Source organism: Equus asinus, chromosome 14, assembly GCF_041296235.1.
Source record: "Equus asinus isolate D_3611 breed Donkey chromosome 14, EquAss-T2T_v2, whole genome shotgun sequence".
Classification (NCBI taxonomy): Eukaryota; Metazoa; Chordata; class Mammalia; order Perissodactyla; family Equidae; genus Equus; species Equus asinus.
Genome location: NC_091803.1, coordinates 15,693,197 through 15,720,213, shown reverse-complemented (window position 1 = coordinate 15,720,213; position 27,017 = coordinate 15,693,197). Strand labels below are relative to the sequence as shown.

At 51.5% G+C, this 27,017-nt stretch overlaps 1 protein-coding gene across 7 annotated transcripts in view; it reads right to left on the bottom strand.

Moving 5' to 3' along the window:
• Nucleotides 1-27,017, bottom strand: part of CUX1 (cut like homeobox 1) — a 359,761-nt gene that overhangs the window by 196,161 nt on the left and 136,583 nt on the right. The gene's annotated exons all lie outside the window — the stretch shown is intronic.

Here is a 27,017-nt window from a genome sequence, read left to right as displayed (position 1 = left end):
ATAAGATTCAAAGTTGCTAGGAGATTAAATCTTCACTGTTCTCAACACAAAAAAGAAATGATACTTAGGTGACATGATAAAGGAGCTAGGTGACGCTACTGCACAACCACACTGCAGTGTACGCATGGAATATACACGGTATCAACCCAACACTGGGTCCACCCCAAACTCCCACAATAGCACAGGTCAGTTCTAGTTCAAGGGAAACAATGAAGTAACTGAGGAAGTGCTTCAAATATTCTGAGCGGACTCGAGTACGACGACTTCTTGCCTGAGAGATGGGGCACGGAAGGCGTTCACCGAGCAGGGTCTACGTGGCAGATCAGAGTCAGCGAGTCTGGGCACTGACCTTTCGGAAAGTTCCAAGGCAGCCGCGCACGCCCAGCTGAACCTGACTTGTGCTAAAGACGGACACGCACGAACGAACAACAACGTGGGAAGAGGATAAAACATCATTTCAGGAAAAGAGGCCTGGTGCTCCGGGCAGAACGGAAGAGGCAGGACATATGCTGAGGCCGTCCAGCAGTTCGCGGGAGCAGGGAAGTGGGTGGGCTTTTTCTGGGTGAACCGGGAGAGGGCCACGAAGCCACTTCTCAGGACACCTGTCTGCTCCTCCACCTCTAAACCGCCGAGAAGAGCTGCCGTGAGATACGCGAGTGCTACTGAGCAAACCAGTCTGCGCTCCTCTCCAGAGCTCCTGGGTCGGAACCGGAGCAGCAGGGGCCCGGGGAGAGGTTCAGATACGAAGGCAGTGGGCAGAGCTGGACAGCCCTGAGTCCGAATTCTGGCTCAGCCACTCGCAAACTGTGAGGACACGGATGCCATGTCACCTTCTGAGCTCAGGTCTCCATCTCCAACGTGCCTGAGGATAATTATGTCTTCCTCATAGGAGAAGGAATGAAACTGTGAGGAGTAGCACACAGGAAGTGCTCAACAATATTAACCACTATTATTCTGAGTAACAACATTGCTGTTATCGTTTAAGGAAAAGCTTTCTAGCAAAGTTAAAGCCACCCTAAATGGATCTGGGGCCACAGAAGGCAGCATTCTCTCATGGGATGTTCCCGCATCACACGAGGGTGGATAAGAGAGAACTCAGAAGTGGTGGGGTCGGGGGATGACCATGACCCCTCAGACTCCCCACTCTGCGATGCTGTGATGCTCTAAGCAGCCCTGGCCTGGGGCCTGCTCGGTCCCCCCAGGTGAGCCGCCCTAGTCAGCTGCGCGTGCACACGGGCACGCGTGGGCCAGCTCTTTTGGTAACTGACTGACTGCCAGCCTTCTGTGTTCCTCTGGCCAAGCACCTATATCAAAGGGCTGCCATCCTACGCTCTGAAGCCAGCTTGCTCGCTCAGCAGCTCCTTCATCCACAGGGAGCCAGCGCTGCAGTCTTGCTCCCGCGGCGTCAAGAAGAATGGCTCTGGGTATTTTGTGCGACCCAGTGTTCTTTGTGGCTTTCCTCTGGACGAGGGCCCCAAACCTTTCTGGGTCACGCAGTCTTCTGAGAATCTGAGGAAAGCTACTGACCTGTCCCTCAGGGACAAAACTCTGCCAATTATTTCACTGCAGCCTTCCTAAAACCTGCGCGCAGAATCCAGTTTAGGATCCCTTGTTCCAGCCTGTGTTATTTATATTTAAATGCAACAATTTATATTTAAATGTAACTTAATTACATTTTAAAATTCAGTTCCTCAGTTGTACAAGCCACACTTCAAGTGCTCAGCAGCCACATGAGGCTGGTGGTGACCCCCTGGACAACAGAGAAGCAGAGCGTCTCCGTCGGTGCAGAGTGACCTACCGGACACGGCCGTCCCATAGCTCTGTCCCAAACACAACTAGCCCACGTGAATTTGTATTGCAACCCTGTAAAAGCATTTGATCAAGGAGCATTATAACTCCCTTTTTAATTACACATTTTCCTATAGGTTGCATTCCTAAGGGTGATTCCCATTATTTCCTTGGAGAAGTTAATACTTTTGTTCCTCTGTTGGATAATCTTCTATATTTTTACACCAAGTTCAATGACAAAAGATAATCAAACTCTTTTTACTAGGCTCTTTTTAAATAAATAAGGCTTTCTGTGGTAGGGACCATAATGGCCCCCAGAGATCCAGGTCCTGGTGCCTGGAACCTGTGACCTATTAGGTTACGTGGTGAAAGGGACTTGGTTGATGTGGTTAAGTTAGGGATCTTGAGTTGGGGTGATTATCCTGGATTATACGGCGGGCCCAATGTGATCACAATGGTCCTCCGAGGAGGGAGGCAGGAGGGTGAGAGTCAGAGAGGATGTGATGATGGAAGCAGAGCTCAGAATGATGCAGGGCCACAAGCGAAGGGATGCAGGCAGCCCCGAGAAGCTGGAAAAGGCAAGATAATGATTCTCCCCTGGAGCTTCTAGAAGGAACACAGCTCTGCCGACACCTTATTTCAGCCATAAAACCCATTTTGGACTTCTGAGCTCTGGCACTCTCAGAGGATAAATTTCTGTTGCTTTAAGGCACAAGTCCATGGTGGTTTGATACGGCAGCAATGGGAAAACAACATGCCGCCTCACTTAGCCCACACCGAAGGGCAAGTCGGGGAGAGGCGGAGGAAAAGGGCGAAAACTGACGGCAGAAAGATTACTGTTTGCTCCCGGGCAGGGTCAACAGTAAAGCTCACGTTTTAATCACGAGGAATAAGCCAGGCTTCTGGGTCAGCACCTTGGCAACCAGAGGTAATGAGCTGGGAAGTCTGAACATGAGCAGCTCCCTGTGTGCAGGGTGGACTCTGCGGAGGGGAGGAGGAGGGCAGCAAGAGCCCTCGGGACTCTGTGGGGTGGCCCGGTCCCCTTCCTCCCGTCTCCCCCCCCCCCACCCCGGGAAAGGACAACAGGCGGATGATCACAAACTGCAAACACAGGGTGATGGATGGAATCTGTTTGCTGTTTGTTTTCCGAAAAGGCTGCCCTGGATGAAGGCAACTCGCTCATGAAGTGTCACCATATTCCCCAGTGTTGTCGCCAATGAGCGGGGGGCTAGGGTTCGTATCAACTGGGTAAAGAAGGACTGACAAACTACCATGAAGTCAGCTGGAGCTGACACAGCAGCCACACATCCCCAGCTCGCACAGACGTGTGGTGAATCTTCCTCTCAAAACGCCACAAACCCATCTCAATGTGAACAATGCAAGGATGATAACCTCAATGGGACACCTGTCTTCCACTGTCAGTGGGAGCTGTGGCCCCTCCCAGGCCTGGGCATCCGGGAGGCCCTTCACTTTTCAGGGCGCTATGGCTGAGCCCCTGCCCCACCCGCAGGTAGTCGGGAGGCACAGGGGTGGGCTTCGGCCTGCCTTGCTATATGTGACAGCAAGTAGCACCTGGTGGCCCCTGGGCTCTGGAGAGGGGACCCCACAGGTTCCAGCATGCCTGGATCTGGACACTGCAGAAGTGGACGCAGCCAGGCCCCTGCACCCTGGGACATGCTTCCCCTCACCCCTTACCCAGAGTCTATAACGCGGCTGGACCAGAGTTGGGAGCCCATCCTCCTCCTTCCAGACTGGGGCTGCCCGAGAGCAAGGAGTGGGTTTCAGTTGCCCCCCATCTTCAGCATCCAATGCAGGTTGGGCGATATTTTGCTGAGGAAACCCAGACATGAGAGGTTTTAAAACTCGAGAAGGTCGGACTGTGGAAGCTGGTCACATTCCACACCAGGCCTGACGATCCTTTTCCTGGAGGGGCCCATCCCACCCACAGTGGCCCACTCCCCACACTGCAGAGCGGGAAGGGCGCAGGTGTGGCCCCTGGCCTGGTGCACAAGGCACCCTCTGTGGCCTCCGGACTGGTCAGCAGAAAGACTGATTTGAGCCATCAACGTGGAATTGCTGCCGAGAGAGGGACTGTGATCTGGGGCTGCATTTGGAAGAGCATTTGTCTCCGTCTCCTCTGTGCCTAGAAGGGGCCTGGCACACAGGGGGAGCTCCAAAGACACAGAATGGGTGCATGAGCGAGTCCACGAACAACAAAGCATCTCTCACAGTGCGTCAAGGACTGGGCGAGTCAGAGCGCCCGCCCGGACACATGCCCTCAAGGATGGGCTCCACGGCGCAAGCCAGCACCGTCCAACAAAAATACATTGCCAACCACCCGCATAACTTAACACTCTCTAAGCCACATTCAAAAAACAAAAAGAAACAAGTGAAATTAATTCTAATTTCATTTAACCCAATAGATCCAAGATATTATCACTGCCCACAGAATCAATATAAAAATTACCAAGATGTTTTACCCCCTTTCTTGGGCATTGAGGCTTTGAAGTCTGGTGTGCATGTCACACTTTGGCACGTCTCACTTTGGACTGGCCACACGTTGAGTGCCTCCTAGTAGCCTCGTGTGGCTGGCAGCCACCACATGGGCAGCTCAGGGCAAAGAGAGCCTTCAGGAAGCTGGGCTCTCCTGGAAGAGAGGGTCATGGGTGCCCCTCACCCGCTCAAGGGACAGATGAAAGGACAGGAATCAAGAGAAGCAGGGGAAAGCTGGAGAAGAGAAGGCCCAGAGGAGGCGGTTTCAAGGGGGAAAAGGCACTCAGCCCAAAGCTGCTGCAGGCGTGGGGCTGGGGACACTAGCTTGGCGCCAGGAGCTCCAGGTAGCGCTGAGCCCACCTCAAGCAGGGCCAGGGGTGGAAAGAGGCCTGGGAAGGCTGCAGTGATGGAGTGCTGGGGAAGAGGCTGCAGGGAGAGTGAGGAGAGGGAAGGGGGTGGGCGGGGTCTGGGGATTAGCAGAAGTTAACGAGGGTCACATTCAGCGAGTGTCACCAGGCGCTGAGCGCTGCGGCGGGCGACTCAGACATACTAGGTTCGTTTGCTTTCATGGGGACCCTGCCAACACCAAGGGCTGATGCCTACATTTTCCAGCTGAGGATACCCGAGGCTCAGAAAGGGGAGGAACTTTGTCCAAGGTCACAAAGCCAGAAAAGTTAGGATGCAAACCCAGATCTCCGAGGCCTGTGCCACAGCACGGTTTGTAAAGGCGTCGACCACCTTGGTCGGCTGTGGGTGCAGGGATGACATGCAGGGGCCACCTGACAGCCACATGGGGCAGGGGCCACACATGGATCACTCTGAAGCCTTATAATGGGTCCAAACTCAAGGGGAAATGGCGAAGTTGGATGGGGTCACGGAAGGCGACAGGTGGCGGGGCAAAGGCATGTGAGACCACCGTGGAGGAGGGAAAGCTTGGGGAGGGAGGCCTCAGGTGCAGGGACGAGACCCAGCGCCCTGGCTCTCAGCCCACAAAACAGCACCTCTCACTAGGCTCGCCCCCGGTCCACCCCGAACCCTGCCAACCCGGCGCAGTGCCAGCCTCACGGAAACACCAGCTTTGAGAAGCACAGGAGACGACAAAGTGTCTCCACATCCACTGCAGCTCTCCACGACGGCAGAGGGGCCACACAGCGCATGCTGACCGCCAACAAAGCCCGCTCATCTCCACTACGACCGGCCCACTGTATTTACACGTCTTTTCTTTGGGTAAAGTCACGTCTCCTGCCAGATCTGCTAAAATCACCTTTCAGATATTAAAGCCGACTGTGTGTGTTTGCACTCACACACGCACATATATTCAAAGACAGCTGAAGAGAAAGAAAGCACTAAATATTCATACCCATACACAGAGGAACTGATACATATGTACTCAAGCCACCAGCTAAAAATCGCCCACTCTGATTTACTTTTGGCAGTTTGAGAAATTCCTTACCCAATTCCGCTACCTGCAAACATCACCTGGCTTACTACTAAACTAAGGAGACAGGAGCAAGGACGCTCACTTCAGATCCACAAACTGCAGACGCGGCCACGCCCATTACCAGGTGCGTCTGTGCGCCCTTCTCTCCAGTGGCAAACTGAAGAAAGTGGGGTCCTGGCCAATGAAAACCAAGTGAATGACAATTTGGGACCTAACGCAAAGTTAAACAACTTCATAATTTAGGGTTACATACCTAATTCAGGGACAGATTTTTTAGCAGTGTTTTAAACTTGCTTCGGTCCTGTACCATTTATGGAGCAAAAGCAGCTAACATCTTAACACGTAGAAAGCGATGTCCTTGAGATTATTAATATCGGATGTCTGCCGGCAAAGCCAGGACCGTGCATTTCAACCTTCTCTCCCTTGAGTACACTGCAAATAATAAGCAATGTTTATAGAGACATGCTTCTACGTGAAAAGGATTTTCATTATTCTCCAAACCACTGATTCACAACTCACTTTTTTAGATCAGAAAATTGAACAGCAAAACCTTTTTGCAGAATTTCCTATGTAATGACGATTGCTGGAGAAAACTGTTCTGATTTAAAAGCAAAACGGAAACAAAACCACAAAATTACCATGCAGCGTTCAGTTGCACCTGTGAGGTAGGAGCCGTCCCCAGACACACAGTCCCTGGACCCATGTGGTGTGAATCTTTGGCTCTCTGCCCATTTTGGGTGCCTGGGTGGACTCTGGAAGGTTCTGTTCCACTTTGGGGTCTGGGACTCCCAACACCCCACGACGTCTCTCCCAATCCACACTTGCATGCGACGCCAGGGCCGGGCACCCCAGAACCGCGTACCGCGGATTCAGAGCTGGTGGCCAGCAAGGGCCCTCTGCGTCTAGGAAAGAGTGGCACCCAGGACACGGCTGTTTACGTTTGGAAGCCAAGCAGATGAAGGAGAACAGCCCAGGCACTTGGTATAAATAAAAGGAGGCTATAAATTACAAACGCATCTTCAAAGTCGTAAAATGATCTCTACTTCCAATACATCTTAGAATCCAGACTTTGGGGGACGTTCTAATGAACCTTACAGTGCCCTCTTCACCTCTGCTCTGCAGGGACTCACGTGTGTTTCTGTGCAACAGCCACCTGTCTTACACTTGCAATGCTCTGGCTGTCTCTCAGTGGCATCTCGTCCTCTATGGTGGCAGCCCACGAGTGGGGTCCTGTCTTGCTTGGGGACAACACGCTCATCCCGAGAGCACTGGGGGCAGGTGGGGCAGGTGGGGCTGGACTTAGTCACCTCTGCAGGGCTCGACTCTGAGACTCTCCCAGGGCTGCTGACACCCCCTGGCCCCAGTGCACGAGTAGGAAACGTTGGGACCCAGCGCTGTGGCCCTGCCAGCCGTGGCTTCACCCCTTCAGCTTGTTTCAGAACCTCCCAGGCCAGGGGAACTCTCAGCGTTGCCCTCTTCCCTGGTCTTGGTTCAGCTCCCCTTGTCATGCTTGGGTGAAGGGTGGGGATGGGCTGAACCCTTGGTAGGGGCCAGGCAGACACATGAGACTGGCTTGCACCGAACCCCCAGGAAAGGCTGATGCATAAGCAGGCTACGTGTGGCACACCCGTCAGGCTAAACGACGACCTCCGCACTGGCTTACTGACCCCCAGTTTCCCCTCATCACTCAGGCCTCAGAGCAAGAGGCCATTTCTGACTTGAAAATGTTTTAGGTATATATTCAAAGAAAATCATTACATAATATAGCATATTTCATTAAATTTGATCCCGTCAAATGTAAGATAGACCAATATTTTATGCTACACTAAGAAAAAAAACGCTGCTTATTCAACTGTGATGTCACTGATTTTAATATTCTGATTTTGAAGATGGTAAAAATGCGTAAAAGTGTACACATTATGATCAAAATATGGCACACCACGAAATGAACTGAGGGGAAAACAGGTCCCAAGCTGTTTTTAGTTTAAACTGTAGTGGCCTATATTTTAGGTATTGCGGCTATGTTTTTTAAAAGGGTTCTTGTCTTTTAGAGATACATACTAAAATATTTATGGATGAAATACAATTTTTGCTTCAAAATAATTTAACGGGGAGGGGTACTGGGTGAGAGTAAGGACGAAACAAGAGTGCTGATGGGTTGGTGTTGTTACAGACGGATGAAGGGACATGGGGTTCGCTGTACGCTTCACCCTACCCTGTGTTTAAGTCACTGTGTGTCACTCTGAGGCACACTAAGTCTCAGCTGACAGAACAGGAAAAGAAAGTATGACATTAGAGCGAGGGACTGTCTCTCTAACTTACAATCTCCCAGCTAGTTAACGGTCACCTTTATCAAGCCACCCTGGAAATCTAAGGGTCACCTGGTCCGGTCTCCTGCCTCTCTGCGGTGTCCTGGCCATAGGGCTCACCATGCCAAGGCCACAGTCCCGTGCTGGGACAGTCCTGGTGTTAGAATGGGCCTCATCGCGGAATGGGGAGCATCAAACACCATGCTACCGGCACCCTCCGAATGCTGACAGTCGGAGGAAAGCTGTCCTAAAGCACGCGCAAACAACACTGTAGTACCAATAACTGTTTGTTGGTGAATAATACACATTAAAAAAAACAGAAATTAGAGTAGATTCTAGCTGATTCCACTCCCACTGGCTTGCTTTATAGTGCGCTCTCTGGCGTGGGAGATGGAAGCAGCAGTCGCTGGTACCCCCGGGCCGCATGGAAGGCCAACGGTGGAACCTTCCCCCCGCCAGGCCCACGCCTGCCCTCTGCCACTGCCGCTGTCTGCCGTGTGCTCAGCTTGCCCTCCAGCCAACCAAGTATCTGGGAACCTGACCGTCTCCCTCCACACGCCCTCCTCTCTGCCCTTCATCTTCTCTCTGCACCAAAGGCCGCTCTAGACACTCCTGGGTGACACCGTGAGCAAAGCCCTCCTGCCCAGGGTCCTCGCTCCTTGGACTGCTCCTGGGTCTCGTGTCCCTCTCCCGCGCTGGACAGGACACGTCTGTCAGTTGTTCTACGTCCCTGTTCTGCCTCTAACGCCATCTAGTCCCATGATTTGCACTGTGCACGGAGCCACTTAGTCACGTGGGAACAAAGCTCTAGAGAAGAAGGAAGAATGGGATTCTGATGGGCCACTAATATCCACGACCTCTACACAGCCAGGTGGGCTACCCTGAAACAAAGGACGTCAAAGATCTTTAAAAATACAAAATACAAATACTCAGATTCTAGATTACACAGATGCTAGATGGGACAATTTGAATGGCATAATTTCCTCTTAAATCAAGAAATTTCTATATAGAGTATTTTGTTAAAGAAAAATGCAAATAAGTTTAATTTCAGAAAGAGTCCACCATTTATAAATATGTTAAAATATAGTAATACAATGTTATTGCAGTTTAACAAAACCACAACATTTCTAAAAAGTAATAAATAGCAAACTGGTGATTTTTTTCAACTAAGATATTCAATCAAAGAGAAATGAGAAAATGACCGTTTTTCTACAACTTAAAGTCAAAATACTAAAGACACCTTCAAAGCATCTAGCTATGGATCCTTTATTCTCATATCTAAAGATTCTAAAACATCCTGATGGCGGCTGAGACATCCTGATTAATAAAAACCGACACAGTGCACCGTATCTAAGGCTAATTCTACTGACTGTAACATAACAACCTGCTTTCTTATTGATAAGCCATCTCTTCTAAAATAACATCTATGTATTTTTATAAGGTCCTGGAGGCACCAGAAAGACAATGGTAATTATCTGTAAAAGAAAAACTGTTTTTCATACTTATTTCCCTGGACGTCATTTAAGATGATTAGGATTCCCCTTATGTACACAGGAGCACAGACCAGGGATGGAGTTTCTTAAAACAAGACAAGCCATGTTGTCTGATGCAGACTGCAGAGCTCAACTTCAAACAGTTCAGCGAGAAGCGAAGTTCCTCTTTGTTCCAGGATACCGAAAGCTTCGCTTCCCATCTCATCATCTGAAGCTGACTCATGCAGCCGTCACTGGAGCATACTTTCGGTTACTTTTACAGATGAACACTTACTCCTTCCAGTCTTTGTGATAGAAAAGGGTAATTTTACATGGCATTTAAACCGAAGTGTTAAATAAAAAATATCTTTCTATACAACAGCAGACAGTATATCCTGGCAATTTCTCAAAGATTTTAGTTCACAGATTTGAGAGAATTCCATTAGCTTTAATTATTTATCAGCAGTCAATTTAGATTACTGTTCTTGACCTATTTTTACAGTGGATGGGCCACCCAGCAATGAAATAAATGAATAGTCCTTTTCTACAATGGTTGATTTTCTGAAATAATAGAAATCTAGTTTAAAGAAGGAATGAAACCCCAAACATGTAATTAGCACAATATATAACCTGCCATGCTGCCTTTGTAGCTGGATAAAATGCACATCTTTGTGAGTTTTTGGTTATTAAATAAGATTATCTTGAAAGGGATCAACTCACTCATGCTATAATTTCTTCCCATTTAAATTTCTTTGCTCCATTTAAAACATGTTCTGGATCTTGGCAGAAAGTCTCTAATACTGATGGATGTGCCTTTAGCACTGTGCCTAACAAAACTCGTAAGGGGAGGGCCCGGCTCTGTAGAGGCAGAGGGGAGCAGGAGAGAGGAGGAGGGTACTTGGGGCTGGTGGCGAGCAGTGAGGGCCAGGCAGAGGGGAGGACCCCTGGGTTCCTGAGCGAGAGTGAGTGGCATTCTTCTTTAGGAAGACTTGTTTGATGATGAAAAGTGGCAGGTCTATCAGACTGGCAATGCCTGGACTTGGACCCAAGGTGCTGAAGGCTGAGGATGGTGCCCAGAACAGGGAAGAAGGCAGATTCCAGACACAGAGGTCCTGGTTTGGAGGAAGAGCTGGTAGCACATGGCGGCAGCTCGACGGTACGGGAGAGCCCAAATGCTGCCAAGCCAGCGGTCCTCAGACTCCTGGCTCCCTCAGACGCTTCCAGGGGTCCACCAGGTCAAAGCTGTTTTTGTCATTTGTCTTTTCCACTCTCACAAGCGTCGTTTTCCAGACACCCTGTGACATGGGATGACGTCATCATTCTGATGTAACAGCACGCGTGCCTGTGGATTCTTGTGCTTTAAAAAGTCTCAGTTTTAATCTCGAACACAGTCACTATTGACAGATACACAAAGACACAAAAACTCTCTGGAGCCCTCAACTTTCAGAGACCAAATGTTTGAGAAACGGCAGCTCTAAGGTTTCCAGTCTCGGAGCCACTGTCAGGATGTCAAGGCCCTGGGTCCACTGATGTCTTGCTGGGTCCACGAAGCAGCTGAGACAGCCAGCCGCCTCCGGGCACAGGATCCTCCCCCTGCCTCCGCCGGCCTGCAGGCTTGGAAGCGCTGGCCCTCACAGCATGGGCCAGCACCGCCCCTGCTGGTGGCACAGGGACTTCCTGCAGGACTCTTGGTGGCCAGGGGTTCAGTGGTGGGGCAGGGGGAGGGCACTTGATCTTTCTCTAATTTTCTAAATATGTCTGATCCCAAAATAGTCTTCCAGGTCACTTTCTGAATAAATACTCATGTCTAAACCTTTGGTTTTAGTTCAGAACTTTGAAAACACTGCTGTGGTTTGTTCACGTGTCTGGGCATCATAGGTTTTGGCTTTGTCAAAGAGAGGAACCACGTATTCTACGTGTAATTGATGATGAAACCGTGAGCATTTACCATGCGTAGTGATGAGGGAGCTGTGGTCCCCGTCCTCGTGGGGCTCACATCCTAGTGTGAACGGGTCTAGACTTCCAGTAGACTGCCGAGGGGCCGTGCTCATCCCCACTCCACTTTGGAGACCCCTGATGGTGCTCAGGCCAGAGACACTCAGTGAATACCTGTGGACGGAATGCGTGAACAGACAGGTGCTCTTCCCAAACTCATCACCAAGCTGCCCCTTTATGGGAACTGCTGCAAAAGGGGTTCATGTGCTAGACGGGGGACGTGCCCAGAGGCGGCATTTTACCCTGGGACTCTCTGAAAGGAACCAGGAAGTGTGACTCCGACTTCCAGCACACCCACCCACCCTGTAATTCACTCCTTCAGTCAGTGCTTCTACTTCTAGGAATTTATCATAAGGATGATCAGAAATGTAGGCAGAGATTTATGCACAGAAATGTTTAGCATGTGTTTAGAAGAGAGAGAAATTAGAAAAACTGTAGATTCCAACAGTAGGGGATTACTTATCAAGTAAATTTTAGTAGAGCAGGACATTGGCATATTAGGTAGTCAGTAAAATTATTGTTCAAAGGATAGCTAAAAACATGGAATAATGCACGTGATTGCCATTTATTCCACAAGGATTTTCTGGGTGGCTATGACATGCCCCCAGACACTGTTACAAGTGCCCCTTCAATCAGGAGCAACAGTGAGTTCCTACACCTCCCGTCTCGAGGGGTGAGAGGCACTAGTCACATCGCCACCCGAGGGAGAACACTCCACGATGGTTAGAGCTGTGAGGAGGCGCATGGTGCTGGCGGTATGTTCACGAGGCAGACCTGGCCCCGGACAGCAGGGAGGGCCCCTCTGAGGAGAGGGCACCTGAGCCCGGATCTGGAGGATGAGTAGGGCTTAAATGTGGAGAAAGAGGGAAAAAGAAGCCACAAACTACAAAATGGGCCCAACTTTGTAAAAATGAATAAACATACACATGTAAGTGTTTGGAAAAGAATGGCAAGGACCACATCAGTGTTAACGGCAGATGAATGGAATTATGGCTTATTTTTCACTTCTCTGTCTTTAAATAAATTGTATCCTTTTAACATCAAAAACATTCTTTTGAAATTGAGGATGGGGATCAAGTGATAGTTTAAGAGAGTCAGTTGACTTTTTGAGGTTTACAGAGCAACTGAGTTATCCCGTCTGGTCCTCAACGACAGGATCTCCAGACACAGTGACATCCACGTGGCCAACTGAGGGCCAGAGAGACGGCCAACATTAGCCTGTGCACAACCCACAAAGAAAATAACTACCACCCCTGCTAAAGCACAGCTAAACTATGCATGTTTCTCCAAGGAAAAATTATTTACGCAGTACAGCAAGCGTTAGCAGGAGCCCCACTGGCCCATCACATGTCTCATGTTTTTTCCCATTTACATAAAATACTGCTACAAAACAGTATGCACAGCATCATCTTTCCTGTTTCAAAACATGTAATATTTATGAACACAAAAAGACAAGAAAGACCTAAAGCAACACGCTAACGTTCCGTCGAGGATCACAGGTGATTTATTACTGTCTCCTTTATGCCACATGCAGATTTCTATGATGAACATTGCTACTTTTTGTAAGCAGAGGACGGTGTCACAGATCTCAGACAACACGGGGGAGACTTACAACCTCATCTCAAACCCAGACCCAAGGGGCACGGCCAGCCCCACCCAGAGCCCAGACAGGAGGGGTTGGCACTCAGCAGGCAGATCATAAACGAGGACCGACGTGGCCAAGGAGAAGCAGGAGGGCCTAGAATCAGATGGCAAACACACTCCTTCCCAGCTCGGGCCTCAGTTTTCTTTGTCCCCCAACCCGAAGGCCTCACACCAAATTTACTCATTGTTTGTGTGCAACTAGTTTACCTAAAACTAAGAGCATAAGGGAGCTATAGCTCCATCTTAGCTTAATAATCAGCATGTATTGTTTACTAATATTTACTCGTTTCACAGAGCTGCTCAGAGGAATAATTAATAATAAACGATGGGAAAATCTACTTGCAGACGCAGAGCCGCGGTAAATGCTTTCTCAGACACTCGTTCAAACGCACAAATGGAAGCAAGAGGCAGGCCCTTCGTCCGCAGGCCCTGCTCTTCAGCAGCACAATGAGTGGCCCACATACATGGCATCCACAGGGACCTTACGATTTTTACATGCATTTTCTTTTCTGGAAAATACTACAGTGGCACGGGCATATGAAATGCAGACCATAATTTCCTAATTTCTAAATGGAATTATTTATATCACACGCTGGAAACCAAGTCTAAGAAATGCATGCGACTCAGTGAGCGACTAGGGGATCTAAGCCTTTGGAATCGGGTTTTCTGTTTAGAGATGCTCAGAGGCTTCCTAATGGATTATCTCTACCAGGTAATTAGGACAAAACAAAAGCTTCCAGGGCAAAGACAGGCTTCCCGGGGGCCGCCTGGGCCTCCTCTGCTTCAGCAGCCCAGACGAGCACGCTGCTGGGAAGAGACCCACTTCCTCCCACCAAAGGCAGCCCTCCAAGGGCACTGAGGAAGTGCCTCCTCAGCGGAGTCAGGTCTTATCCAGCAGGTGCCAGCCCCGAGACCCCAGAGGTCAGGGATGAAGTTTATGCGCCCGGCAAGGGCGGGGAGAAAAGGTGAGTTACACATCATGCTGATGATGCTGCGTCCTCAAGGTCCAAAAGATCCTTGCTTCACGGACTTTTCACTCTTGTTAGTCTGCACAGCTCAAGGAGTATGTCTGAAAAGAAGTCTTCTTGGTATTGACACACAGCCCGAACTTTGCAGTTCTAAGCACGAGTGCCATTACAAAATTAGCACATTTCATAGGAAATCCTGTGTGGGGAAGCGGGGCTGTGTGGTGGGAGCCAAGGGCACATGAAGCGCCCCTTACTCTTGCTCTTCAGGTGGCAGAAATGTAGCAGCAACCCACGGTGAAGTCCACAGAAGGCGGTCTCCTCCGGGCCTGCTGCCCAGGAGTGCCAGGGACCTGGGTGGCAAAAACCAGCCCCAGCTCAGAAAGCAACGGACTTCAGGAAACACAGGGTTAGGGGTTCATTTTTAATCCTGTCCCTGGAAATGGAGCCAGGACTCACACCTAACTCCATGACAGATGAGAGCGAGAAGAGTGTGTGCATGAGCAACTCATTCGAAAAAGCACAGAGCCCTCTGTTTCTGGCAGGGGAGGGAAGGCTGACTAGGAAACAGGGTGGACGTGTGGACCCGGGGCTGCAGAAAACTGCTAATGCTTAGAGAATTATTACGTGTTTTGGTAAACAAATGGCTTTAAAATGCTTTTGGAATTCCTCTAGCAATTTTTCTCAGGCCTGTTCCCAAATACTAACTTTTACAGAGTCCTGGAATTTTCTTTTGAATACACAGCATGGCTTCCTCGTGGTGAAACAATTCAGGAAAGAGATACAGTTTAACAAATTCTATATCTCTTGGCCGGGGCTGCTGGTCCCGCTAGATGAATCATAGAGAAGTCCATAAATGTCGAGAACATTCGTACAGACTTGTCGTTTCTTACCATATATGGCGAATATAGGTCTATTTATCTCCAATCATCTCGACTCTGGCTTTGGCGTTTTTCTTACCTTACTGCCTTTCTTAAGAATTTCTCTTGCTCTACGACTCAGCCACACAAGACAGTACACCCGATGACAGTACTGACATTCGTAACCCCGGGTTGGAGTTTTCTTTTTTCTGGTATGAAGACAGAATGTTTCACGTCGGTAAATATTTGAGGTTGGTCAAACTACCTAGCCATTTACATTCTTGCTACATCTTAGCTGAACAACACAGAGCTGGAAGGATTTCCATAAGAATTTAACCCGAACAACTTTTCTCCCCCAAGAAATCGTGTTTCTTATCACACATTCAGGAATCAGCTGAAAACAGTGGTTGGTGATGGGGTTGTTTTACATATTCCCTAAATGGATAAATAATCAAAAATATTTTGAGGCCTCCAGAAGCCGACTGTGGGGCAATCCCATGACTGGCTAAGACAGTTTAGGAAATGCCCAGGGAATGCTTACTGCATTCATTCATTCATTCATTCCACAAATGCGTACGTACTGAGGGTCAAGCTAATAAAGGCCTGAGGATGAATGGCCCCGGGCCGCCCCACCTCTGAGGACACAGGGAGGGAGCAGGACACACTGGGAGGGGAGGACAGAGTGCTCCAGGTTTCAGAGAGGGCTGCAGTTGTGGGCGCGTTGGGGTGGGGTTAGCAGGGCTTTGAGAGAACAAGCGGAGCTGGCCATGGAGAGGTAGGGGCGCAGGTGCAGGCAAGGCTATGGGAGGGCAGTGGCCAGGTCACGCAGCTGCCCAGAGGAACAGCACAGGCCGCTGGTCCTCCAGGCAAGGGGTCCACGTGCTGTTGGAGGCTGCGAGGCCTCTTCACGACCCCTGGCCGCACACAAGGGTGTCCAGCCAGATCAGACTATCTTCTCCTTTTAGTCTCAAACTCCCCCTTGTGACAAGCGCAAAGTGTTTAGACCTAACCTTTAACAGATGCTGAAGGCCCGCAAAAGATAAGTCACGAAAACCGGCTGCAGAGCACGGGGCTGAAACCTTCAGCTGTCCAACCTGAGGCTTCGATGACTTCCCTGTGGACGCACATGCGAGCCCCACATGCAAGTCCACGCCACCCGGCAGCTTCTGACACTCCATGTCCACACTCTAGGTAGGCACTGTTGGGAATGTTCACATGTCCAGCAGACCACTGGAAGGTCTGTTTACATAAAAACAACTCAAAATCAAGAATATGCTGACCTATACTCAAAACTTATTTTGGTGACATTATTTTGAAAGACATCCTTTATCTGTAGTCCAAAACCATGTGCAACAAAATACGTATTTGAAATTCCAGTGTCTAGGCAAAATAATCAAAGCTCCCCCTTCGAAGAAGATGGGTACAACTCAGTCTCCTGCCCTGGCTGGGGACCAGCTCCGCACGGGAGCCCTCTTACACAGAGGCAGTTAACAAAAGCAGGCTGAAGAGGCCATCTCTGCCTCTGCAGTACCACTGACATCCTAGGAGAGTGGGACACCTTTCCAGAAAGGCCGTGCTTGGTGGTCTTGGGGAAGGAGTCTGGGGGAATGGGTGGCTTCTGTCGGGTGGAGGATCATGGAATCAGCATGTCAAGTCCTGGGGTCACAGTGCTCTGCCGCCCCGGCCTCTTCTGGTTCTTTCTGATCTGATTCCACTACTTGGTAGGAATGTCAGGAGAGACGGCAGCATGGATATACCATAAAATGACACATCGAGAGAGGGCTTCTTCCAAACAAAACTTCCTTTCGAGGGCTCGTAGAAATAAAGTGTAATAAATTCAAATATAATACACGCCCTGGACCAAGCGAAGTACACCGACAGCTTCTGGCATCTTCTGAGTTGCCTCAGGTTTGCAAGCCCTGGGTGTCCACAGGTGCGACCCCCTCAGAGCTCCATGAGAGCTTCCATTGGGCCTCTCTGGGACACTGCATCACGCAGACGAGCATGTGCACAGACACACCAAGTCAACAAACAACTCCATCTCGACTTGTCTCCTTCCCTCCAGATGACAAACTCCCTGGGTGTGGCCTTGTAAATAACAGACGCCTGATACACCAATTATCTGAACATAGATGTTATTCAAGAAATGCTGTGCACGCTTCAGTCACTCCGGGAGTCTCCAGTCCTTATGTAAGTACATCTGCAGAGTCATCCTTGCAGGAAAACTCTACCGACCTGGGGCGAGGCCCAGCCCCACCATTTAAGAGCTGGTGGATGGAGCTGCTCACAGAACCCACCCTCTGAACCCCAGTGTCCTCTCCTGTCAGGCAGGGGTGACACCACCATAAGGATAATATACAGCACAGAGTAGGCATCCAGCAAACACTATGAAAGAACGAACACAGTAAGTTGTCACTGTAGCTGTTACGACGATGATGATACAGACGATCACGACATTGTCCCCACCAACATGTGCACTGCTCAGAGCCCCTAAACCTCTATGTCTTTTACCGACGTGGTCTGCAGAGGGTTCCTGTGTGACAGGCAGGCGCTCAGGTCTACCTGTAAGTCTAAGTGATGGACAGCAAGGCTGTGACCTCTTCCCGGGCACTCGGTCGAGGGCCTGGCGTTTACTGGGTGTTCGCTGCACACTGCTGACCTCTGGGCAGCCGGCACGGTGTCAGGGTCCCTGATCTCTCAAGCCCTGCTCTGCTCCGTCCCTCAGGCTGCCAAACTCAGCTCACGATGTCTTACACAGGGCTTGGCAGACAGCATTTCCCAAACAGAAATTTCCAAAGGGGATCTCTGCCTGCTAGTTTGTGGCCAGGGAAGGTCCATTAACGTCACCAGTTTCCTCCAGTGTCACCTCAAACTCAGTGCCTTGCCCTCTTCTCCCGGACAACGTGGGAATGGCCCGTGGGCACCTGGTACTTGTATATGGGAGGATTGGGTGCTGACAGCGAAGGAGGTCGCTCACCCGGTTTTTGCTTTTTAAGAAGAGCACTGTTCTGAGAGGTGGGAGCAGAGTGACCCCTCCTTTCCAAGCTCCCCTGAGTGCTGGAGACGCGCTCTCTATGTGTTTTAACATGTACCAAAGAGAGATTAAGCTAAGTGAGGCATACCATTCACTAAGGCTCACTGAAATTATGCCTGCTAATCTTCTAAACGGCAAGAACATTATGCAATACAAAAGGAATCTTAGTAATTCTAAAGCTTTTACCCAACTGAGAAAGTTTAATTTACAGAAACATACGCTGGAGATGAAGAAGTTCCCCAGCCCCAGCGTGGGGAAGCAGGAAGACCCCGCGGTGTAGGAGAGGAGGGGTGGAGGGTGGAGGGCAAGACCTGGCCTGGGCCCTAGCTCACTTCACCCACTGCTCTTGGAGCCTGGTCTGACTGAGCCGTTTCCTCAGCCATCTCAGCAGGGACATTAGGGGACTGGGTGAGGCCTGGCCACACCGGCGGGGAGTTTGCTGTGGCCAGCGTCGTGGCAGGCACTGTACCGTGTAGTCCCCCATGTGCAGCAGAAAGGCCTTCGGGTGTGCAGGACCAGCCTCCTGTGTACAGAGGAGAGCTGGGGCTCGGAGGGGCTGTTTCACCCCAGGCCATGTGGCTACAAGACAAACTCAGGGGCCGACTAGCACCAAAGCCACTCCGCCACGCTGTCTCCTAGGCTGCGCTGCACAGGAAGCGGCCCCAGCATACGGCGGTCAGGCTCGTGGCTCGGACCTGCTGCAGCACGCGGGTCCGAGGGTCCCCGAGCCGGCTCTCGGCCCTAGCTGTCCGGAGGCCTGAGCTCACGCAGGCGAGGCTGAACTGTGGGGAGCAAATGAAGAACCCTCCGGCATGCTCCGGAAGCCTGTGCCCACCAGGCAAACAAAATCCCCACAAAGGGCCTGCCTGTGCAAAGTCATTTCACTGGACTGTCCTGTAGCCTCTCCTCTTGAGAGAATATTTTGTTCACCTTAAATGTGCAATTGATTATTTGCTAAATGTTAAGTTCCTACACCTGTCTCGTCCTGCTCCAGGTAAGGAAGGGGGCCTGGTCCCCAGGCACACAAGTTCACAACAGAGGAGAGCAGAGTGGGCTCGGTGTCCAGGTGCTCCTGCCAATGGGGACAAGCACATCTGCTCCATCGCAGGAGCAGAGGGCTGCATGGGGCCCGCTTGTCCCCCTCAAAGGTCACGCAGGGGAAGAAAGACGAGCGCACACGTGACATGGGGTCGGGGGATGAGAGGTGAAATACGACGGAGGCTCAAGGAGAGTCAGCCCTTCTCGCTGAATCAAGGAAGGACATCATGGGTTGGAGAACAGGAGCCGGGCAAGGCTTGGACATGGAGGGGAGAGCGGGGTGGGGTGGGGGGGCTTTGTAGGAAGAGGCAACCGCAGAGGCAGAAAGAGAAAGAGCCAAAGGTAAGTTCAAGGAAAAACCAACGCAGGTGGGTGTGTGGGAGACAAGGCCAGTGAGCCAGGCCCTGGAGGGGACCCAGACACGGCCTAAGAGGGAGGAGGGCCACCGCCCGTGGCAAAGGAACGCTGTGACCTGATGACCACGGCTGGTTTTAGGAGGGTTAGCCTGAGAGCAGTTTACAGGACGAGCTGGAGGGCGAAAGCACGGAGACGAGGACACGGACGGGAAAAGAAGTTCAAGCAAAGGCGGTCAAACCAGAACTGGGGCGGTGGCAGTGGAGAGGTGGAAGGAGCATGGTGTTCTCAAGAACCCAGACAAGCGGGCCTGGGGAGGGAGGGGACATGAAGAGAAAAGAGATGGTGAGACAAGGGGGTGTGAGGTTCAAGCCAGGGGAGGGGGCTGGTGGCCCTGCAGCCAGGTGTGAGGAACACGGGACGGGAACAGGCCCAGGAATGGTGAAGACCATGAGAAACCTGCTTCTGGAAAACTTAGGGACTAGCAGGACTTCCCAGGAGGAAATCATGATCTGCAGACGGAGGCCCTGGGACTCGGGGGCTGGGACTGAGGCGGGTGGGGAAGACGGCCGGAGCCCTAAGTGACGTCCACGTGCCAGGAACGGGAAAGAGGACACAGAGGACAGAAAGTCACAGATGCAGGATGAGGCCTATGAAAAAGCCACAGGGCTTGGTGTGTGCTATGACCTTAGAGAGGGGTTAAAAGTCAGAGGTCAAGACAGACCTGACTGAAAACATTTCAGACAGAGGGAGCAACTAGGCTGGCGAGTTCTCTATTCTGAAGAGTTAGTGGCAGAGATAAGGAGAGAGCCATCAATGCAGCTCACGGAGAGCTATCATGATGTGGAGGATGAAGACAACGAGTCAGAAAGAAGGACATCTCCACGTGGAACATGTGGAGAAGCGAGGCTTCACCTCCACGTGGAACATCTGGAGAAGCGAGGCTTCACCTCCACGTGGAACATCTGGAGAAGCAGAGGCCTCACCTCCACGTGGAACATCTGGAGAAGCGAGGCTTCACCTCCACGTGGAACATCTGGAGAAGCGAGGCTTCACCTCCACGTGGAACATCTGGAGAAGCAGAGGCCTCACCTCCACGTGGAACATCTGGAGAAGCAGAGGCTTCCTCTGCGGGGGGAGGAGGATGGCGACGACCCTGCTTCCCGTTGTTCTTGCGCCCCCAGCACGTACAGTCTCTTGCCGAGGCAGCTGCAATGACACTTCATCTGCTGTATCAAACGGTTTTATCCCCCTCCTGCCACATGCACCTTGTTCTAGATTAAGTCCATTTTGGAAGATAAAGGGCCAAACTTACTCCCTGAGAACCTTATTTTCCCTGAAATGAACCCATTCTCCTGGACTCAGCAGGTTCCGGCATTCCAGCGCATCCTTCAGGGGACAGCGCGGGAGGAGTCGCCACCGAGCGAGTCTCAGAGGCTGCCCTGTTTAATCAGTAGCTAGTGGTTAAAAACCAGGTCACCAACAAACCTCCAGAGCTGGTGCGAACCAACGGAGTGGACCCTGTGTTAGCCAGCCGCCGCCAGGCTGCTTCTCCTCCATTCCCAGGTTAGGAGGAGGAAGAGGCAGAAAGGGAGCCGCGGGGGCCTTCCTTCTGGAACGCTGCAGCTCCCCCTGGGAACCTCGCACTCGCTGCTTCCCGAGACTCTGAGGCCTCATCTTGCGAGCTAATCTTCCATCACCTCCCCGCCAAAGATTGCTCTGGCTAAGCTCCTCACATGCCCACTCTCGTTCCCGCCCAGCCCTCACTATTCTTCTCTCTGGGACCCTCTGGAGCTGCTCTTTCTTCAGGGAAGGGGCCTAATGCAAGTCACACCTCCAGAGCAGGTTCCAGAAGGGACATGATCTTTCTAGAAGGCAAAAAGATCTCTGTGCTTCCTATAGGCTGTGCTGTGGACTCTTTCCTCGAGAGCCCCCAGCCTCGGCCAGGAGGTGGGCCGGGGGGCCACGGTGGACAGGGTAGAGAGAAGACGGACCCAGAATCAATGGGGCAGAGCTCTGGGAACCTCATAGGCAGGAAAACTGGCCTCGAGAGAAAAGAGGCCAGCAGTCCAGATTTGGCCTTACATGAGCTCCAGCTGGATGCAAAGGTGGCTCCACAGGGGAGGGTGGCGCTCTGGGGCCAGGCCTGGTCAGTTCCTGCTTCTCCAAACCTTGAGGGTGGGCAGCACTGAGCTTAGACGAGAACATGGAACCGAAAAGGCTGGTGCAGGCAGGCGCCTGCAAATGGTCAAAAGAACTCATCTTTCTTGAAAGAACATGCAAACGGTACACAAGGAGGACCTGGGCCAGCCCGAGCAGTCAAGTCTGTGGGGAGGGAACTGTGACGTCAGTAAGGAGCAGTACAAGGAGACATTCCGATGAGCCCACAGGAGTTTCCCGTGGGTCCTTTCTGCCTCTATCAAAGGCCAAGTTCTTTGTGACACAGGGAAACTCCACGACTGCTAGTGACTTCTGGTAAGAAGCCCTCTGCAGCAGGCGCAGGAGGGGCGTGAGGGCACACAACCTGCAGAACCCCACCCACAAGCAGCACACCTTCAACCCCAGGGGTCGCAAGGCACGGCCGGCCCGCCAAATTCAGCTGGCTGCCGGTGTTTTTATGGCTGGTGGGCTAGGAATAGTTTTTACACTTTCAAATGGTTATATTTCAAATGGTTAGATAAATACCTACAAAATACCCTGAATTTGCCTCTCGGCCAGCCAGGCCTAAAATATTTAGTTATCTGACCCTTTAAGAGAAGGTTTGGGGCCCCCGATGGATTCCTTGTTCTTCTCCTTTATAGTCACCTCGACACTCCCCTGTCACAGGTGTGTGTACCTGTGAGAAGGATGAGCGCTGCCTCCCATCCGGGAAGTCAGGCCATGTGGCTGGAGGCAGGAGACCAGAGCCCCCATCAGCCCCGTCACTCTCGACCTGTGGACCCCAGGCAGGGGTCGCCCTCGAGCCTCAGTTTCCCCATCTGGGAATGACTCTGGCGAAGAGGTTGCCGTGAACATCAAATGAGATGTGGGGTATGCAAGCATTTTTTAAAAGCTCATGTTGGGGATGAAAGTTTATTGTCATTTGTGGTTATTTATGAGTTGATTTATCACCAAAATTTCTTTGCTTCTCTCGTAAACATTCTCTCCCAGTCTACACAAATATAGAACGTGTGGGGGGACTTGGCAAGCAGATGACCTGAGCAGTCTTGCCCACGCTCCTGCGATCTGCTGTCATCGCCAGGTCAGGCTAACCTCTCTGTTCCAACCTCCCTGAAGCCATCTGCCCGGGAGAGGCTGCCCGCCCGCTGGAGACAGCTCACCCAGCCCATTCTGCCATTTTGGAAATTTTCTTTCCTTTTTTTTTTTTTCTTTTTAAAGATTTTATTTTTCCCCTTTTTTCTTCCCAAAGCCCCCCAGTACATAGTGGTATATTCTTCGTTGTGGGTCCTTCTAGTTGTGGCATGTGGGACGCTGCCTCAGCGTGGCTTGATGAGCAGTGCCATGTCCGTGCCCAGGATTCGAACCAACGAAACACTGGGCCGCCTGCAGCAGAGAGTGGAACTTAACCACTCGGCCACGGGGCCAGCCCCCTTTCCTTTTTTTTTAATGCTTGAAATGTGGGTGTCTGATCAATCCTGTCTCTTCTAGAAGGGTGCTGTTTTTTGTTTTTTTGGGGTTTTTTTTGGTGAGGAAGACTGGCCCTGAGCTAACATCTGTTGCCAATCTTCCTTTTTATTTTTTTCCTCCCCAAAGCTCCAGTACACAGCTTCATATCCTAGCTGCAAGTCATTCTAGTTCTTCTATGTGGGACGCCACAGCATGGCCTGATGAGCAGTGTGTAGGTCTGCACCCAGGATGTGAACTGGCGAACCCTGGGCCGTGCAAGCAGATCACGCAAGCTTAACTGTTACGCCACCGGGCTGGCCCCCTGGGAAATCTTTCTGACTCTGCATCTAGACATATGTGACAGGAGACTGAGGATTAAGCTGCATTTTTTAGGAAGCCCAGACCATCCAAACATCCTATAACATGAAGCACCGAGTAATTCAGGGGGAAGGGTGACTGCCACATCCGAGGTCATTGTAAAACTGGGGTCGCAACTGAAGATTAATTTAAGTGACACCACGGTGACCTGATTACCTCAGGAATCCTGGTCATTTAATGTAATGGCCTAAAAGGAGGGCACGTAGCACTCTGAGAATGAGAAATCTGAGGCTGGGGGGGGCGGTGCTGGCACGGAACCCAGGCCTCTGACCCGGGGAAGGCCCGGCTCTGTCCACCGCACCAGAGCCCCGGCCCTCCAATGCCCGGCACCGTCCAATATGGCCAACGGGCTTTTCTCGTCTGCAAACACAAGGCTGGTGGTGAGGCCCTCTCTGGTTACTTCCTGGGCAGCTGAGAAGTAACTGCCTTCACTACCACAGCTTCCCCCGGTCGCCTGAAGCAGCAGGGAGATGCACGGCAGCCCCTTTGGTCTGGGGGATCCTGGGGTGGGACAGAGACCCCCCCTAGAAGGAGCAAAGAATCTTCTCTAGAGACTGCCCCAACAGGTGGCAGCTGCTAAGACTCCTCTTCCAAGGAGTGAAAGAACTACCCAAGGGGTGGCCTTTCAGGAATGCAGATGCTCCAGGGGGAGGAGGCTGGGACCTCAGCGCTGTCCTCAGGTCCACAGGGAGCACTCACTTCCTGGAGGCCCGCAGATACACTGTGATTCTTTGACAAGGGGCCCCATCCAGAACACCCAAGTGGACCTCAAGCTGGCCTCCGGCAAAGAGGGGAGCTGAGCTCTCAGAGGACTGTGGCCCAATAGCAAGATGTCCTTGGACGGGGACAGCCAGGGAGGCCACCACCTGGAATTCTGCTCACGCCAATAAGAGCCGGACAAGACCTGAGAGCTCCAATGGGGCAAAACCTGCAAGAAAACATGTGGTGGAATGAGCCACGGAGCAAGAGAACCACCCCACCCCAGGCCTGTGGTGCATGGGGGAGGGACCACACCAAACGTCTTCCCTCTGCCCAGGACTCCAGCGACATCAGAAGTTTCAACCACGCCACTTTACCTCACTTTAGACAACAGTTCGCTGACCATGTTCTTAGTCAAGTTTTTGTAAACGAATCACGTTTTTCATTGACGTAACTACGGAATGAAGAGCAACGTCTCCAACTCCAGCACATCCAGTAAAAGCAGTTAATTAGTAAGTCGGCGCTTCTGAGCAGGGCGAGGGTTGGCTCCTTCGGGCAAACCCGCGCTGACTCTCCAGAGGAAGGAGTGGTGTTTGCTCAGCACTCACGCACAGAGTGCCTGCTGTGTGCCTGCGCCCACATGGCCAGAAGAGCGTCTTGGCCGCTTAAACTGGAGTTCCACGAGGAGGAGAGACATGCAAATAACGGCAACGTAGCACGAGAAAGAGAAAACGGGCACCTCCAAGACACAGACAGAGTTTAGAGGAGGGGGCGCCTTAAGTACACCTGCTGGGTCACTTCCTGCACGAAGCCCAGCCGTCCCCCTAGAGAGGACTGAGTGCTGGCCCTGCCCTGTGTCCCCCACGCCCAAGACACTCTGTTCACAGGTCTGAGCCCCCTGTGGGGGCATGGGCCACGCCTTACAGACGTTTCTATTCCCAGCACAGGACCTGGCAAATAGGACGTACTTAATATAAATGCTTATTAACGAACTTAAAGGTGGAGAAAGAGCATCTCCACTCCCCAGCCTTCTCCACAGATCACGGCGAAATAAACACGAGCTTCTCAGTTAAAAGACAAGGAACACAAAAATTAAACATGATCTTGCTCCAGAGGGAGAGGTCACCAGGAGCTGCCTAAGATGATGGTCGCGCAGGCCCTTCCAGACCGAGTCTGGCGGGTGGGCGGGCTCAGTCATTTTTAAAAGACCCCAAGCTGCCCCGGGCACTCTCCAAGTGAAGGTTGTAGGACATCGGTCAAAAGCAAATGTTTAAAAATATCTTCCCCTAAATACTGACGCCCAGCCCATTAGGATGACGGGGGCCTGCGCGAAGCCAACCAAATGGATGGTTTGCTCAAGTGCAAACGAAGGTCTGAAGGAGGAAATTGGGTGTCTGCAAAGTGACTTCACTCTGCCCCCCCCCCGCCCCCCCGTGTCCACGATCTGGTTGTTTCTGGAGGAATCTAACGCAGGGCGAGGGCAGTTGGTTATACAAGAACGTTTTCAAATTTCGATGTGGATGGAATATATGCTGCTCCAGGTATGAAACTGTTTAAAAATCTTTAGAACTTAAAATGTTATTTTCCAACACGAGGCAGATGAGAAAGAAGCTGTCAGAGCGCAGACTTGAGAACACATTTGGAAGCGGTTTCGTGGACTGCAGACCGAGTCCGATTTCTATTTTAGTGCCAACATCGGGAAACAAGCTTAAGACACATGTGTCTCAAGTCAGGGCAGCTGCTTTTCCAAATAGCTCAAAATAGAGATGCTTTAAAACATGCACACACGACGGTGACAAAACCAACTGGCCCTGGTTTGGGACAAAGGACTTCATTTTCTTACCAGACTGAAAACTTGCAAAACCTATATAGTTTTGAAGTAGGTTCAATTCAGTACATTTGTCAGTAATCTTAAACCAAGCAGCCAGACCACTCACAGGGCAGCACAGACCCTTCAGGGAAGTGGAATCTTGGAAGCGGCTGGGCCACAGTGGCCCTGCTGCTGGGGAACACATCATCCTCTGTCAGGGGTCTTCTCAGGCAATTTGTCACTGGCCGTGGCGGAGCAGAAACCACACTCACTCACTCTAATTGTGGGGTGCTCTCTGGGAGCGGTGGCAATCCTGCCGTCTGGATGTAGCCCACATAAATCAAAGACAAGTCAGCTCCCGAGTTGGTGTATTTGCTAGAGAAATGAGATTTCAAAGTAATCTTCTAAAACAGTGGTGTCGGTAGAGTTCAAAGGGCCATGCAGAGGCACAGCCCGCGGGAGGAGCGATGAAAATCCTCAGAGAGAGCAGGGAAGAGCAGCTTCTCCCAGAAGCACACCCAGGTAAGGGACGGAGACCGTGGCACTGGCCCCCTTCCCTTCCAGCAACCAGACCACCTGCTTCAAGCTGGCATGGGGGCAGTAGACGCTCTGAGACACAGGATTTGGTGGCATGGTGGAGGGCAATGTGTCTTTCCTGCCTGTCTGCAGAACGGGAAGGAAGCTGGCAGCTCTCTATGGGTGGGTGTGCCAGGCGCTGGAGGAGCGAGCACCACAGGAGGCACCCCCAGAGGTGTGGCCTCAGGGCCAAGAGGAAACACACTTCAAAGCTGGGCCATAAACCTGGGAGGTCAGGGCCTTTGTCTATCAGGCTCTCTCCACTGAAGAAAAGGAGGAAGAAAGAGCTGGACACTGACATTTAGACAAGGAAGTGGCTCCCTGCCCACATGCGCCACCGAGCATCCTGGGAGGTGGGCCCTCCTCCCAGCCAGGGCCTACTCGGGGACCAGATACTGAGGCCGCTCTCTTGGCTCCAAAAGGCCAATTTTTCCACCAGTGATGGGTTCCCCTTCAGGAAGATGGAGTCGGGAAGCCAACCCCTCACTCTCTCTCCTTCCTGAGACCTTACAGGCCTCAGTGGGGTGCGGAAAAAGTGCTTCGCCCACAACAGGC